Source organism: Centruroides vittatus, unplaced genomic scaffold (assembly GCF_030686945.1).
Source record: "Centruroides vittatus isolate TY-2023 unplaced genomic scaffold, ASM3068694v2 scaffold_1323, whole genome shotgun sequence".
NCBI lineage: Eukaryota > Metazoa > Arthropoda > Arachnida > Scorpiones > Buthidae > Centruroides > Centruroides vittatus.
This window is the reverse complement of record NW_027122675.1, coordinates 570240-585439: the sequence shown is the minus strand read 5'-3', so window position 1 is coordinate 585439 and position 15200 is coordinate 570240. Positions and strand designations below refer to the sequence as shown.

The following is a 15200-nucleotide window of genomic DNA, read 5'->3' as shown; positions in this document are numbered from 1 at the left end:
TTATCTACAAGTAGAGAGTAGGGCATGTACACAAAATAGAATAGCCCGTACGACGTTTTCGTGAATAGTCAAGGTCATTACCCGAATGCCCAAATCGGTTTGAACATTTGCAACAGTAGCAAGGCAGAAAATAAAATTTGTTCATTAGAAAAATTACGAATAGGACATAATTCCATATATGTTATACAGTATCATTAGCCAGATGATGATCGCTGATCTAAATTCATAGGCCATTGATAGTTTGGGGGTCATCTTATAGGACAGATATATGCTAAAACTATAAAACTTTGACAAAAATTTATACCTCGTCTTATCTGAAGGTCGTCTTATCCATAGAAATATATGGCAGTTATTATAATGAATAATAACTACCGTAAGACCCCCCCTATAACACGAGTTCATATAACACGGATTCATATAACATGGCAAAAAAATTGCGATTGTGTTCGTATAACATGGTAAAATGTCATTGCCGAATCATGTCGCGACAGGATTGGTCGAATCTGGACCAATAGCGGATATTGTACAAACCGTTGAGTTTAAACAAGCACTGGACCTACTAAAAAACATTTATTATTCAATAGCCATAAAAATTATATTTTTATTAATGATGTCTCCAAAGTTAAGTTATTTTTCTGTGAAAAATTCGCTGATCAGAAAACACGCGTCCACCATTTGATGAGCCACTTCATGACGAAAATAAGCTTAAGCAATGGCGTCGTCAAACGGTGCACACTCGGTAAGTAATCCTACAATTTTTTGTTTATAGCATAGTTTATATGGATTATTCCCAAAAAATTATACCTGATTTGGAAATGTTGAGTCAAATTAATCTAGAATCGATTAATTTTATGGAAGAAAACCTTTCAAACAGCTGTAGCCCCTAAACTGCACACGTGCCGAGCTGTGATTGGCTCATGTATTTAAGTGACTCATACAACACAGATTCATATAACACGAAACGTATCTACCGTGTTATACAGGGGGTCTACTGTATATCATCTGAAATTTGCTATAGAATTACTATTAATTTTTTAACAAACAATATTGCCACTATTAGTTTATATACTAAATGAGCAATTATTTACTGTGACATCATCGCAATGCTAGATTGCAAGTTTTAAACCTAATTTAATTTTAAAAAATGATGTGACTTCTAGCCAGAACAGAAGTTTGCATATTGTTAATCTGGGCCTCTGGCCCCTAAGCTTTCCATATCTGGTCTTGATTTTCATCTCGCCAACTCTGTTCTTGAGATTAAGAAAGGATAGATGACAAATGGATGACAATATGAATCTGTAGGTCTTCAATTTGAAAACTGCAGTCAAATAACTAGTGGTAAGTTTTGTCATACTCTAATAATTTATTTTAGCTTATTAATTTATTCATTTTTCAAATAGTGATTAAATGTTGTTAATTTTATAAAATTAAAAAGAAGTTTAAACACACACAATATTTCAATAATATATGTGCATAAATTTTAAAAATTTTTTAGTTTTAGCTTTATTTTTATGTTGTTCCAAATAAGTTATACTTCAAAACTTCCTACCAGTATTTATATCAATTGAATGATAGAGTAATGCTAGATAAATATGAAAAAGCTTATTTTAATCTAAGTAGTAATAGCTGTTTTATTAATAATTATAATTTTTCAAGATAACTACAAATAAAACAGATAGCAAGTTCAGAGAAACTGGAAAAACTGGTTCATCATCATTACAAGTTAAAAATATTTGAAATAATATGCTGAGTGAGATTATTGATAAGAAATATGAAATATCTATTTTTTCGTAAAAGTGAATATTTATTTGTCATCTTTACTTTTTTGATGTTTATTATTTCTTTATATTTTATGTTGCTACCAAAACTTTTTTTATTATTCATTTCACTTCATAAATTGTTAAAACTCTCAAAAATATATAAAATACATTTTTGCAGGTTTGTATTGCTTCACAACTAAAATCAACAAGTAAAACGACAAAGCCAGTTTTGAGATGAGACTATGTCTCGGAGAGCGCGAGCAACACATGTGCAAATCTCGCACTCGTGCCTGTTTGTAGAAACAGTCTTAGCATTTCGTATTTTCTTTTGACCCTATTCTCAGTTCCCCGACTACCTACAAATCTGGTTTATTTTATGTGCACACGATTTTGGGCACCAAATACTCTGTGCCAAATTGCAACTCCTGACATGTACTCCTTAACTCCTCTAAGGCAGGGGTCACCAAACTACGGCCAGTGAGGTCAGTTCATCTGGCCCACTGCTGCACTGTGCCACAAATGAGCTAAAATATAATTATTTATATGGAAATATCATAGATTGTAGATGAACTTACTATGAAGAAAAAATTAAAGTAAGTGTAAGTAAAAATGCCAAAAGTGATCCAATCTGATTTTTGCATTTGACAGTAATTTTTAGGAAAATCAGTGAAATAAAAAATTTGGCAACTTTTTGCAAATTTGGATATCAGAGCACTTTTTGTTTAACCTTTCAACAGTGGGTTAGTCAGGTATGGAGCTATCCCTATGTAGTGGAGAATAAACGTGGAAAATTTTTAAAGTATTTTTCCACGTGTTTTTTCTCATTACCGTTTCGGAAAAGATTTTGCAAACAGTTATGTCTAGTAAAGAAAAGTATATGAGGGATTCTTCTATAGAAAATGGTAAGTGACATAATAAAAAAGTTTAGAGAAAATGGAAAAATTAAAATGTCTTAAGAAGTTTTCTGCTTTCATTGCAATGCACTAGTGGAAATGGCATTTATCATCTTTTACACCTAATCCTTTCATATTTAAAAAAAATTTTTAAATTTTAAAAACACTTTTTAATTAAAATATGTATAACTAAATTGAAATATACTATAGTTGGAATATCAATTGTATAGTTTTTATTACATAATATTTATTTATTTTTTGATAACAAAATAATTTATTCCAAAAGCTTTCATGGAAATTAATATAGTAAATATCATTCTTTACATATAAATAAACTTTAAACTGCATATATGCATATAAGTATCACTTAATTTCATCACAAATAAATGTCTAACAGCTAACATTGATTAAAAAAAGATAAATGTTTTTACTTTAATTAATTACTTTTTGCCTAATTAATAACATCTGTTTTTTATAACTAAAAAGATATTTTACTCAGAAAAAATTCATTTATTTACTATTATTATAAACAGGAAATGTTTTAAATAGACCAGACCATGTTATAGACAAAGACTAAATAACACTTTGTATATTTATATATTTAAGTTTCTAATTTGCAACTATTTATTCCAGAAAACTTAAGATTCATTCAATTTTAAGTTAAAATAAATTATATTCATACACTAATTTTTATTTAATGTTGTATACTTAAACTGCAATATTCAGGTAAGTATAAATATTCTAAATTAATTTTTATAATTTATTCATTTTGGAACATGCATAATGGAAAGTTATTTATGATAAAAAGAGCTTATATTAAATAAATTATTATTGTTATGGTTTTCACAAATATAATGGCATAAACTCATTTATTATGTTGAAGACTTCTGTAAATAAGGAATATTTATAATACAAATAAAAAAATAACATCAGTTTTTATAGTACTAAAATTTCATATGTAATAATTTTTTAAAATTTTAATTTAAAAGCCTTTAAAAAATGTCAGGCTTCTGAAGACAAATTTTTAAAAAATATTAAATCAATAATACTTTGAATTTTAAAAACTAATTTTATTTTTATTTATAATCTCAATGAAGTTAAATAGTGTGACAAAAGATGGTATGGACAATACACATTTAAAAAGAAAAAAAAAAAAAAAGACAAGTGCACAGTACTCAATAACATATTGAGAAAGTTAAGATTTAAATGACATTTAACATTCTTATGTATAAGATTTTATATTTCAATTTTAATACCGCATTTACTCGAATATAAGACGACCTCACATATACGACGAGGTGTGACTTTAAAGATCAAAATAAAGAAAAATTAGGTTTATTAATACAATTCTAATTTTATTTTGTTTAATCATAAATAAAATATCAAATGAACGTAAATGCACACATTGTCCCGTAAAAATTACTAGCATTTTAAAAACTTTAAGGAAAAATCTTGTAAAATCGACAACATAATTTGTTCGTGTAAAGCTGGACAATCGGGAATCTTTTTTTTTTTTTTTTTTTTTTTTTTTTGCCAATTCTTAACAGCCGAATCCACTCTCTCTCATCGATTTCACTTGAGTTTCTCCGAATTATGATTTTCGAATAATCATCTGTTTACATGCGGGAATGGATTAAGACTTATATTGCGCTCCCGCGTGATTTTGGAATTTCAATCTGGAATTCAATTCAAAAGCTTTGCTTTTCCTATTGCTATTCATCTTTATTCCTGACAATATACAAGAACAATTCAAACGACCTAGATAAAATACTTGTCTTTAAATACAAGAGAGTAAGCATCCGGTAAAAAATACAAATACGCAGTTCACAAAAATTATTTGTAAAAATGCAAAGAATCTTTCCCTTGCGTGCATAGAACGACCTAGAAATTTGAAGCTGTTTTAAATGAATAAAAACCTCGTCTTATATCTGAGTAAATACGGTATATAAATCCTATCATATACTTCAGCAACAGTTTGTTTTATTTATTTATTTTACTCAATAAATTATATTATTACAAACTTGCCAAGTAAGCAATTTTTCATACCAAAATACAAATTTTCCAAACTCAGTCTTAATATATTAATTTCTGTTTTTATACTACTTAATTTAAATATATTAACTTTTGAAAAAATTAACTTTTGATATTTATTTGATTGTGATTATATTACTTTAATATATATAAATTGATGTCCATAAAATTTTAAGCCTATGTATTTTGAATTATTTATTCCATGCTAAGTAAATATTCATTATTATGTAATCTGTTGAAGTACATAATCAATAGATTGTATCACTAAACAAAATCAATACATTAATACATTATATATCAGATAACAGCGTAAATATATATTTTTTATAAAGGTCATTATAATAACCATATAAAATATTTATAGCTTGACTTCATTCTCTTTCTAAAAAGAAGACAACTAAAAAATAATAGCATTTTAGAAAGCAGTTTTATTCTAATTTAAGCATTACAATAATTATAATTAAAATATAAGTTTATAGAGTTACAACCTTAACTAATTTAACTCAACTCTTTTTTTTTTTTCTGAAGGGTTAATTTTGTCTACTTAAGAATAGCTATAAATTATATGACAATTACACTAAGTGAAGATGACTAATCAATGAAGCAGTTGTAGGTCATTTAATTCATCACAGAGCATTTACAAATGCAATTATCTGATTACAACAATACCAAACTATAGAAGGGATTTTGAAAACTCTTTATATTCGAAAATGGGTTTCTCCATATTCATTATATTTTATTTATATTCCACTTTTATGAAATAAATAGAATATAGCTTTGAAAGTATAACATCACATTTACATATAGGCTAAATGAATGTAGCAAAAGCAGTTAACTGATAATTACATATTTTCAAAAAACACTCATAATATTCTTATAAAGAAAATAAAATAAACATATTCTAATGACCTCACTGAAATTATTTTTCATTTTTCAGAAAAATAGAAAACATTTTCGAAAACACTAAAAGATGTAGCCTATGTTGTATTCATTAAAAGTTTTTCATAAATCATATAGTATACTTTAATAACTAAAGATTGTAAAGAAAATAACTATAGAAATTATTATTAAATATAGAAAATTAAAAACTTTATTTAAACAGATAAATAACAGATAAATTACGATAAAAATTTTATAACTCTCAAATTAAATATGATATTTAAAGTCAGAAGCTGGCATATGCATTACCAAGCAGTTTTACTTATAATGCTTATGTACCTGTATATCAAATTAGCTTCAGAATTAAATTATATATATATGAATAAATATAATTAAAATAATAAAAAGCCTGAAATGTAAAAATATATAAACGATATTATAATATTATAATATAATTTTATATATATAAATTCGATATTCCATATTCCTATCTCAAAAAGCTTGAATAAATAAAGCATTAAGTATTAAATTTTTTTTCCAGTTTTGTTTTAAAATGTAAATTTTTATTTGTGTTCCTTTATTTTAGAAAAATTGATAATTTCATAAGATTAATCCTAAATGTATAAAAGAGAAATTTTAATTTTTAACTATAAAAATAAAAAATAATTGATGTTACTTTAATTTTAAAAAAGTCTCAAAATCTAAATAGACTTAAATACAGTATATAATTTAGCAGAAAGAAGTTCATAAATATAAGAACTTTACAGAAATTGTACATTAATAAAATTGGCACAATTAATTAAAGGCACTTATGAACTATGTTAAATAATATTACTGTCTTATATACAGAATTTATACATAAATCGCACTATAAAATTAAGAAAACAATTTAATTTTTTATAAATTAGCACAATAAATGACTTCTTCTAATAACACTGTAGTGCATAACACAGAGACACAGAAAAATATAAATTAGCTTTTAAAATAATGGAATTTTAATAATAAATTAAATTTTAGAACATATTTATTTTAAATCCCTTGCCAAATTATCAATAATAAACCTATTGTCTGATGTTGGTAGTATGTACAGGTACACTGCATGAACATTTTTGGGCTCCTTTGGAGTCTTGCTTCAGGTAAATCTTGTTTCATTGATAGAATACAATCACAAAAAAATAAAAATTTGAATGTTCATTAAAAAACTAATTTTTATTTCTTTCATGACTGTTCTATTAATGAAAAAATTGAGCTTCACATGAAACAGAACTCCGGAGAAGCCCAAAAAAGTTCATGCAGTGTACATATTACAAACACCAGACAATAGGTTTATGTTGTCATCTGGTGTGAGTGTTCTTTTTCATCTCAGAATATATACATGATTAAGAAGCCTGAGGAAGTATATCGGGTAGGGCTCCTATGCCGACTGCTTCCAGTAGTTGACCACATAAGCTGAAATCCATACATAACTAGTCCATCTGAACAAGTTTAGGTGAGCCATCTTTACAGGAAGAACCATAAGATGATCCCATTCTCAATAGCATGTAAGAATAACAGGTTGTCTCACTCACAGGGATGGGAAAAATTATTGTGCAACACCTATTCTGGTACTTGACCACATAAGGCATTGTCAGGTCTTTAAAAGATAACAAAGCTTCTGTATTTCAGATGTATATTTTTTATAAAATGCCTATTATTGAGCTTGCTTAATTGTTTTTCTGGGTGGTAAACTATCAAAGCACCTGCCATAGCTAACAATTTTAGTTAATTCTGATCTAATATGTAAATAATGAGGTTGTAGACTACTGGATATACTGACTATAAATTCACATGTTTGACCATGGTGGTTGAGTATTGGAGTTCATGACTTTTTTCATGACGTGTCCATGGCTGAAAGTGCACATGTCAGGTCTCTTTTATGGTTGCCACATTTGTGAGGCTCTTGATGAAGAAATACCCAGTTGTATATCAAACACACCTTAATACTGAGAGACTTCGTTCAATACGTTGAACGAACATTTTCAACCCACTCGAGAGGCCATCATCAGGTTATTGATGTTACGTGAACTTTTACAATCATTCTTTTACAATTGTTCTTATTGAATCACCCAGGAATTTGAAACAAAGTCTCTCAGTATTAAGGTGTGTTTGATATACAGTATTCAAAGAATCTGAGTATAGGTTAAAGAATACCCAGTTGTTGACCACCATAAACAATCATGTGACTATGCTGGTTGTCTACTGGTGCAGAATAACCAGTGATCAACCTCTGATGCATGTCAGGTTTCCAATGTCTGTTATTCCAGGGTATTTCCAAGTCTAAAAACACAAAATACATCAGTATTTTGTGTTTAGACATATACTGTGTTACATACAATATATGGAGAAACTGCTCTCTGATACTCTTTCTGTTATTAGAGGCCAGAAAATGTCTAACAGAACCACATCAAGTTCTGAAAATTCTGAAACAAACCAATTCAGTCCCATTCAAATCCATCTCCACCAATTCCATATACATTATTACATGAAAACATGTTTCCTGGCTTTTTTCATCATTTGTATTTGCCACGACCAATCGCTACAAAAATGAAACATGTACAAAAAAAGCATTCACCAAGTGCTATTGCTTCTAAGTCATGCAGAGAGTTCATATTAGAAAAGGAAAGAGCAAAGCAAAACAGTGGAAAAAGAAAGGAGGAAAATGGAAAGACTGAAGAAAAAAGCAGAAATATCTTCAGGAAATGTAGTGGCAGAGGGGAAAAATACAGAAAAGTTTATGCATCACTAAATACAAATGACGTTGGATCACTGAGATGCAAAAGTGTGCAAGTTGTGCTATGATTTAGATAGTGACACAGAAATGGATGAACCAAAAATGTTGGCTGTGATTATTGCAGCAAGTGGTACTATTTGAAATGTTCTACAATAGAAGGAACTCCTCATGATGTTGCTGCAACAATGCAGCTCATATGTGATGTTTGTGTAGTAAATAAACCATAATTCATGTAAGTGTTCATGTATAAGTTTCCCATTTATCCAACTGAATTTATATAGATAAACACTGTAGTTGGCTACATGGTCAACAATTGGATCATCGGTGGTCGGACTTGGGAATTTCCCGGTCAACTACTAGGTAAACAGCAGATGTAATTAATTAATTTTTTTCGTATTGTAAACAAAGTTCAAATAAAAAAGGTTTTCTTTTCTATGACAAGTATAGAATAAACTTTACTTTCATATACAAATTTTGCTTTTTGCATTACTACATATTGTAATAAAAAATAGCAAAGCCCAAAACAGCTTTAAACAGTTGACTACTCGTACCATTACCCTACAAATAAAAGATAATTTTTTAAAATATAAATGCCTAGATTTTTCCTATTTGTATACATTAAATGCTTTAAATTTAGCTAATCTCAAATAAAAAGAAAAGCATATATAAAAAGGATAAATTTTTATTTTTAGTTATTTTCATAATAAACCATAGACAGTGGGATTCAAAATGTGTACAAAATAAAGTTAATAAAATAGCCGACTATCTTAAATTATTATACTATTTTTAAAATCTATCTTTATTATTTCAACAAAAAATTAATTTTTAAAAACAAAAATTTCTGTTTCTACAAACCCCATACAAACAAACATGTCAAAACAATAAACTTGAAAGTAAAACTTGTTTATTAATGGACTTGATCCAATGTGACAGTTAAAAGATTTATAAACATTAACCTAAAAGATTTATGTTTATAGAATTCTTATTTGATAATGATGAAAAATGTATTAAGCTTTACCAAACATGCACACTAATTCGACTTCTAATGTAAAAAGGACTTCAAAATCCTTTTTTTTTTTAAAATATAAATATGAACCATATGTAAATATTTCTGAAAATATTATAATGAAAATAGTTTATCCGATTTAAAAATAGCCTGTCTGATAACGTTATGACTATTAATTACTTTAATAACATCCCTATTTTATATACTTCACTGTTAATCAATTGGACCGAAACAGAAGGAAATAAATTAGTAATTGTTCACTGGCGGATGGTTATATACAATGAATAACAGAAGTTCAATGCCTCCAAGCCCCATTTAAAACTATTACAAGTCATATACACGATGTTACGTTTATGAAACTTACCTAAGTCAATTAATGCTGTTTTAAAACAATGGAATTTTAAGGAAACAAGAATTGAAAATGAAGCGTTCTTTGCACTGTCGAATGGAAACAATAACTGTATTTTATCATATTCATTCCGATCGATAAATTAAAACATAACTTTTGGACGAGATTGACACTTAACCGATGTTTAAAAAGACACGTGGAGCAAGAAGACACAGGACATGTGATTGGTGAATTTTTATCCGCGTAAATGCTTACTTCCAGATTCAGCGCCCTCTTAGAATTAAGAAACTAATTTATATATTTGATCATAATGTGATTGTAAACAATCGACATTTATACCTCATTACATTTTATATATTTATAAATACTTTGCAATAGATATATCCTAAGTTTACTTTTAAGAAATACATTAAAGCCGTGTCAAAAAAGTTAGTGTATGTTTTGGTATTGTTAGAAAATTTCTTCTCGGTCCGTTCTAAGACTTCTGATTTTTTTTGTGAACACGAAGCTAACAATAGATTATGCAATTGCTATTTGCCATTATGGGGTTTGGACGGGTACACAATTGAGGTGGTCGGGTGGCGAGAAACTGGGACCAACATATCCAGGACAGACCGCTCATGAAAAACTAAGATTTGAGTGATAGGCTGTCGGACTATGAATAATAGACGGCAGCATATCTTCCTTAATCGCGAGAATGAAATTAGATAGATGAAAAACGAGACCAGATATGGAAACCCTAGGAGCAGGAGGTCCCGATTAACTATGTAAGAACTTCAGTGCAAACCGGAATTTATGTTGTTTCAGTTCAAAAATTTTCCCCCGAAAAGTGTCAGATATATGAGTGGCACGACTCTATTGTTAAAGGAAAAGTATGATTTACAAGGGAAACCCATTACTAATTTGAGGTGGAGAGCATATATTTTAAATTAAATTTAAAATATGATTAAAAATTGCAGCCTAGCATTGTGACCATGTCACAATAAATAATTGCTCGTTGAATTTTACTTTATGGATTTTATTTTATTCATTTTTAAGAATAAATGTTTATAATACTAGAAATAAATCTTGCTTTAATGCTGATTGTGGGTGCCTTATTTTATTCCTCCGCGTAACTCCGCGCGAGCGTCATCCGTTTAAAAATTCCTGCGGAACGCGTTCCTATATTCCAGCCGGAGTGTACGCCGTCAGACGACAAAAACGGCCGCTTGTAATAGAAGTTTACGGTGAAAAGCAACATGGCGTCCTTCATGGCTCAGATAGTTTTGTTTCAGTGCCAATTATGTGGTTTTATAAATGAAAATTAAGCAGTTGTGAAAGCGCATGTTACTGCACGTGGTGATGTTTCATCTCGAATTTTTTTCTAATGGTAGCAGACATCTAATTTTTTCGTGGCTACTTTAAATGCTCTGTTGGCAAAACAATCTATTTTATGGTTAAATTTTACAATCGGGACGCTTCTTTTTACTTTTGTCTCTAAAATTCATATTTAAAATTCATAGATCCCTCCATTGCGATATTATCGATAGTACGGGTACCGCCATCTTTTTCTTTCTTTCACTATTGTTCCTAAATATCCAAGGTCTATAAACATAAGGTCTAGACACGATACCGTGATGCATCGCGACAGTCACCATTTTGGATCCCTTTTAGAATTCTGTGAACGGTGTTTCTAGAGCGAAGTTGATGGTTTCTTTCGATCTCAATTAGTTAGATTTCTTGTAGATAAATGGAAACCAACTGAGAATTCGAGGCTGTGTGACGTTAGTGGATAAAATAATGCTGAAAATATAAATTTACGAAGTGTTTAAAATAACTTTTCTAATGTAATGTAACTAAATTTTTAGATACATTTTGAGGAGTCGCAATTTGAAGTTAAAAGAGCGGATGGAAGAAAATTATTAAAATGGAATGCGATTCCACCCTTTTTCACGTTCCAAATCCTCCACTGTAATTAACTGTAATTAACAAGAAAAACGCCGAGAGAAAGAGACTTGCCTCCAAATAAGTGCAACTTTGGTTTAACAAATGTCTTTAGGACATTAAACATTGCTTTTTCAGATTAAAAAAATATATATATATATTTATCACAAGAACCACGCATTATTATCATAATAAATATTCACTAATCATTTATTTTTCAAAAACATTTATATTAATTAAATTATTATTAATATTTATTAATTATTATGAAGATTTCTGCTGTGTGAGATTTGTAATATTACATATAATAAATGATTACTTGCTTAAAAGACTACAGAAAATTATTTTCCTCTTCTAGTTGATGTTTTCTTTTTTCGGGAACAAGATACAAGATTGCTTGATTGCTTGCAAGATTCTTATTGAATGTATTCAATAAGAAAACTTCAACTGAAATTTAGTGCATATTTTATAATTATTGCTTTTATAAATTCATATTTTGATACAAATGATGATATTTGCTGCATGTACTGTCATTCAGTGTGAACATGTTGCATTTTCTGAAGTAACAGTTTTAGTGAAATTGGAAAATACAGTATCGGGTTACTAACAAAGATTTATTTTAAATATTTTATGTTGTTAGATGAAATCAAAAATCCAGTATATTGCTTTAATATTTAACACTTAAAATGTTATAAAATGTTATAAAATGTTTGCAGTGGGCATCATTAAAGTGGTTTTAATTAACTCTGTTTAAATTACATTAAAACATAGTTCTCAGATCAGTACTAGTCTATATTATGTAACTTATTAAACAGGATAACAGAAACATTAGAATAAAAAATTGATTAAACAGAATAAATAGTATAATATGTTATTTGTGGACTGAAAACACACTTTACAATTTAAAATAAAATATGGTAACTGAAATCAAAACTTTCAATCATTTAGATTATATTTCATAATAATTGAGAGTAATGTAACATAGTACTGTACAAATTGCACATTCTAATAAATAATTATTGCTTAATAATCATTTTATTATAAAATAAACAATAACTAAAGTTGAAGTTGATATTTCTATTCGTTAGTATTGTTTACTGTTTAATAAATTTTTATAAATATATTTATTTAATTTTTTATAAAAATAAATAAATTTACTTTATATGCATAAGAAAATTCCTAAATGAAGGAAATTATTATCTCTTGGAAATATTTTTGAAGGTTTACTTTACATAAAATGTAAAATTTGTCAGAATGGTTTTCTTTTCTCTTCATCTGATTTTAATTTTTAAAAATCTTTAATGCGCGCTCCTGTTTGCAGTTTGTATAATGTATAAGTGCATGTGAATATAGAAAACTGAATATAGTTTTATTTTAACAAATATCTCTAAATTTCTTCTCTAATTTTGCATTTCAAAACTAAATAAATTTATCCTCCTACTTTATTATATATAACTTTTATTTTAAAACCTACTTAGTTAAAGCCTTTAATTATGTCTCAAGAATAACTTCTAAATGAAAAAATACTCTATTTGAAATTATAAAAGGAATTCCGTGGCTCGAACTCGAAGGGACGTGCAGTTTACAGCACGTAGATAGCATGAAATCTATACCGTTACCTTGGAACTGCGGATCCAAAATGGCGGCTCCATAGGGATCATTGGTGTCCTGACCTTATTTTTATAGACCTTGTAAGTGCCTACAAACAACAGCGCACTCCCGTAGTAGCGGAGACCGTTTACGGTCTTCGTTGAACCAAAATAGAACAAGCACTTTGTATTTATACCGTAACATCAGGAAGGATGATTATTTAAAAACATTTAATTTACTGGTATTATTTCTAGAAATAATTTTATTAAAAAGAAAATGAAATCCCGTGTGCATTTTTTTTTTTTTACTATTGTAACGTGGATTTGAATCACGTTACAATAGTAAAAAAAAAGTAATTATAGTACAATAGTAATTATTACTATTCAGTTGGCGGCTTCAATACTAAATGATTCCATTAGTTTCCTTCGCATTTTTTTTCTGTTTAATTAATTAAATTTTATTTCTTATAATCGTTAATTTTTATCGTTTTTCTGTAACTTAACTTATCATTATCTCTAAATCGACGAGTGTAACAACGTAAATAAACCAAGTGCAATGCTTTCTGATTCAAAATTGTTTTATAAACAATAACTCTCGACAAATTAATACATGACACAACTATTTTCGAAAAGGTAATTTAACTTTTTAACTTCTACACTAGAAATTTAGATATTATTTTGATGTTAGAAACAATAGTGTAACGAAACGATGACGTCATCTATGTTTATATCAAAATATGTTTTAAATTATCATCATGTTACTGAATGCCGTTTAGTAAAATCGTTATAAAAGTTTTAATTCGCATAAATTTGAGCTTTTGTAAATCTGAGCATTTGTTTCCGTGCGATTTTATTCTTATAAGCACAAAATTAAGCCGTAAAACTGAATTAGCTCTATGGGGGAAATTCCCGTGAGCTTTGACCTATCGACCCGAAAGTTTCGCCAGTACCTGATCGATAACGAGAAAGGCTTAAGTTTAAAATTTGAGCTTTCTAGACCCAGTAGTTTTTTCTCTAGGAGCGTCTGTAGTGCCGGATGAAGAAAAAGGAGAAAATACAACTTTTTTTTTTTTTTTGGATATTTTGCACTTTTCAATTTTATAATATAATCGAGATGTGTTGATAATAATGATAATAATAATAATAAGCGCAGAGCCCAAACGGTTAGGAGTTTAAAGTTGAAATTTGGTACACAGTTAAGGTACTGTACGTCACCAAGAATGTACTGTACACTAAAAAGGGATTTTTCGAAATTCCCCCCCCCCCAGGGGAGAGGGTGAGGATTAAGGCTTATCCTAAGAAACAGCTTCTATTGTACTATTTTAAATGCGGTTTTTTTGCGTTTTTGACTGCGTTTTGGTAGGGTATGCCACGAGTATGCACATTAAGAAGGGATTTTTTGAAATTCAGCTCTCCCAGGGAAAAGGAGGAGAGAGTTAGTTTTAGTCAGTATAAAGTGTAAATAATAAAGAAAGAAAGTAAATAGTGGCACATATAGTATACATATTGGAAATTAATAAATATTTTAATCACTGTTCGGGTAACCCAAAAACAATAAATCCAAAATAAACGAATTTGAACGAATATTTGAATTCGTTCCAAATTCGAAAAATTCGAAATACAATGTTCCAAACAAGTTTTCTTAGATTTTAGAATTTAAAATGAATCATTTTATTCAAGTAAGGTTATCATAATTCTTGCACCCGGTGAAAACGGGTGAGATCGGCTATAATCTAATAATCTTAATCTTCGTTACCGTTACTTTCTGCCCGAGCAACGTCGGGTTCATCTGCTAGTTGCTTATATTTCGGCAACCGCTTTATACAAAATTTTGAAATTTTGAAGAAAACAATTTTCATTCGAACGACACGAGATATTCGAAATTACTATAAGTGTTTGGGGGCGGAGAAATTGACCCCGAAATTCGGCAACTCTGATTCCTGTATATGTAGTCAGTCAGTGACTTTTTTACTTGCCGGTGACTCCTGGTATAAGACACT

At 28.7% G+C, this 15200-nt stretch overlaps 1 protein-coding gene across 1 annotated transcript in view; it reads right to left on the bottom strand.

Annotated features, from left to right (window-relative positions):
• Nucleotides 1-9935, bottom strand: part of Pgant7 (N-acetylgalactosaminyltransferase 7) — a 29206-nt gene extending 19271 nt beyond the window's left edge. The window contains exon 1 of the mRNA XM_067284537.1: nucleotides 9704-9935. The gene's annotated coding sequence lies outside the window, so the exon portion shown is untranslated. The remainder of the gene's footprint in view (nucleotides 1-9703) is intronic.
• Nucleotides 9936-15200: the final 5265 nt, after the last annotated feature.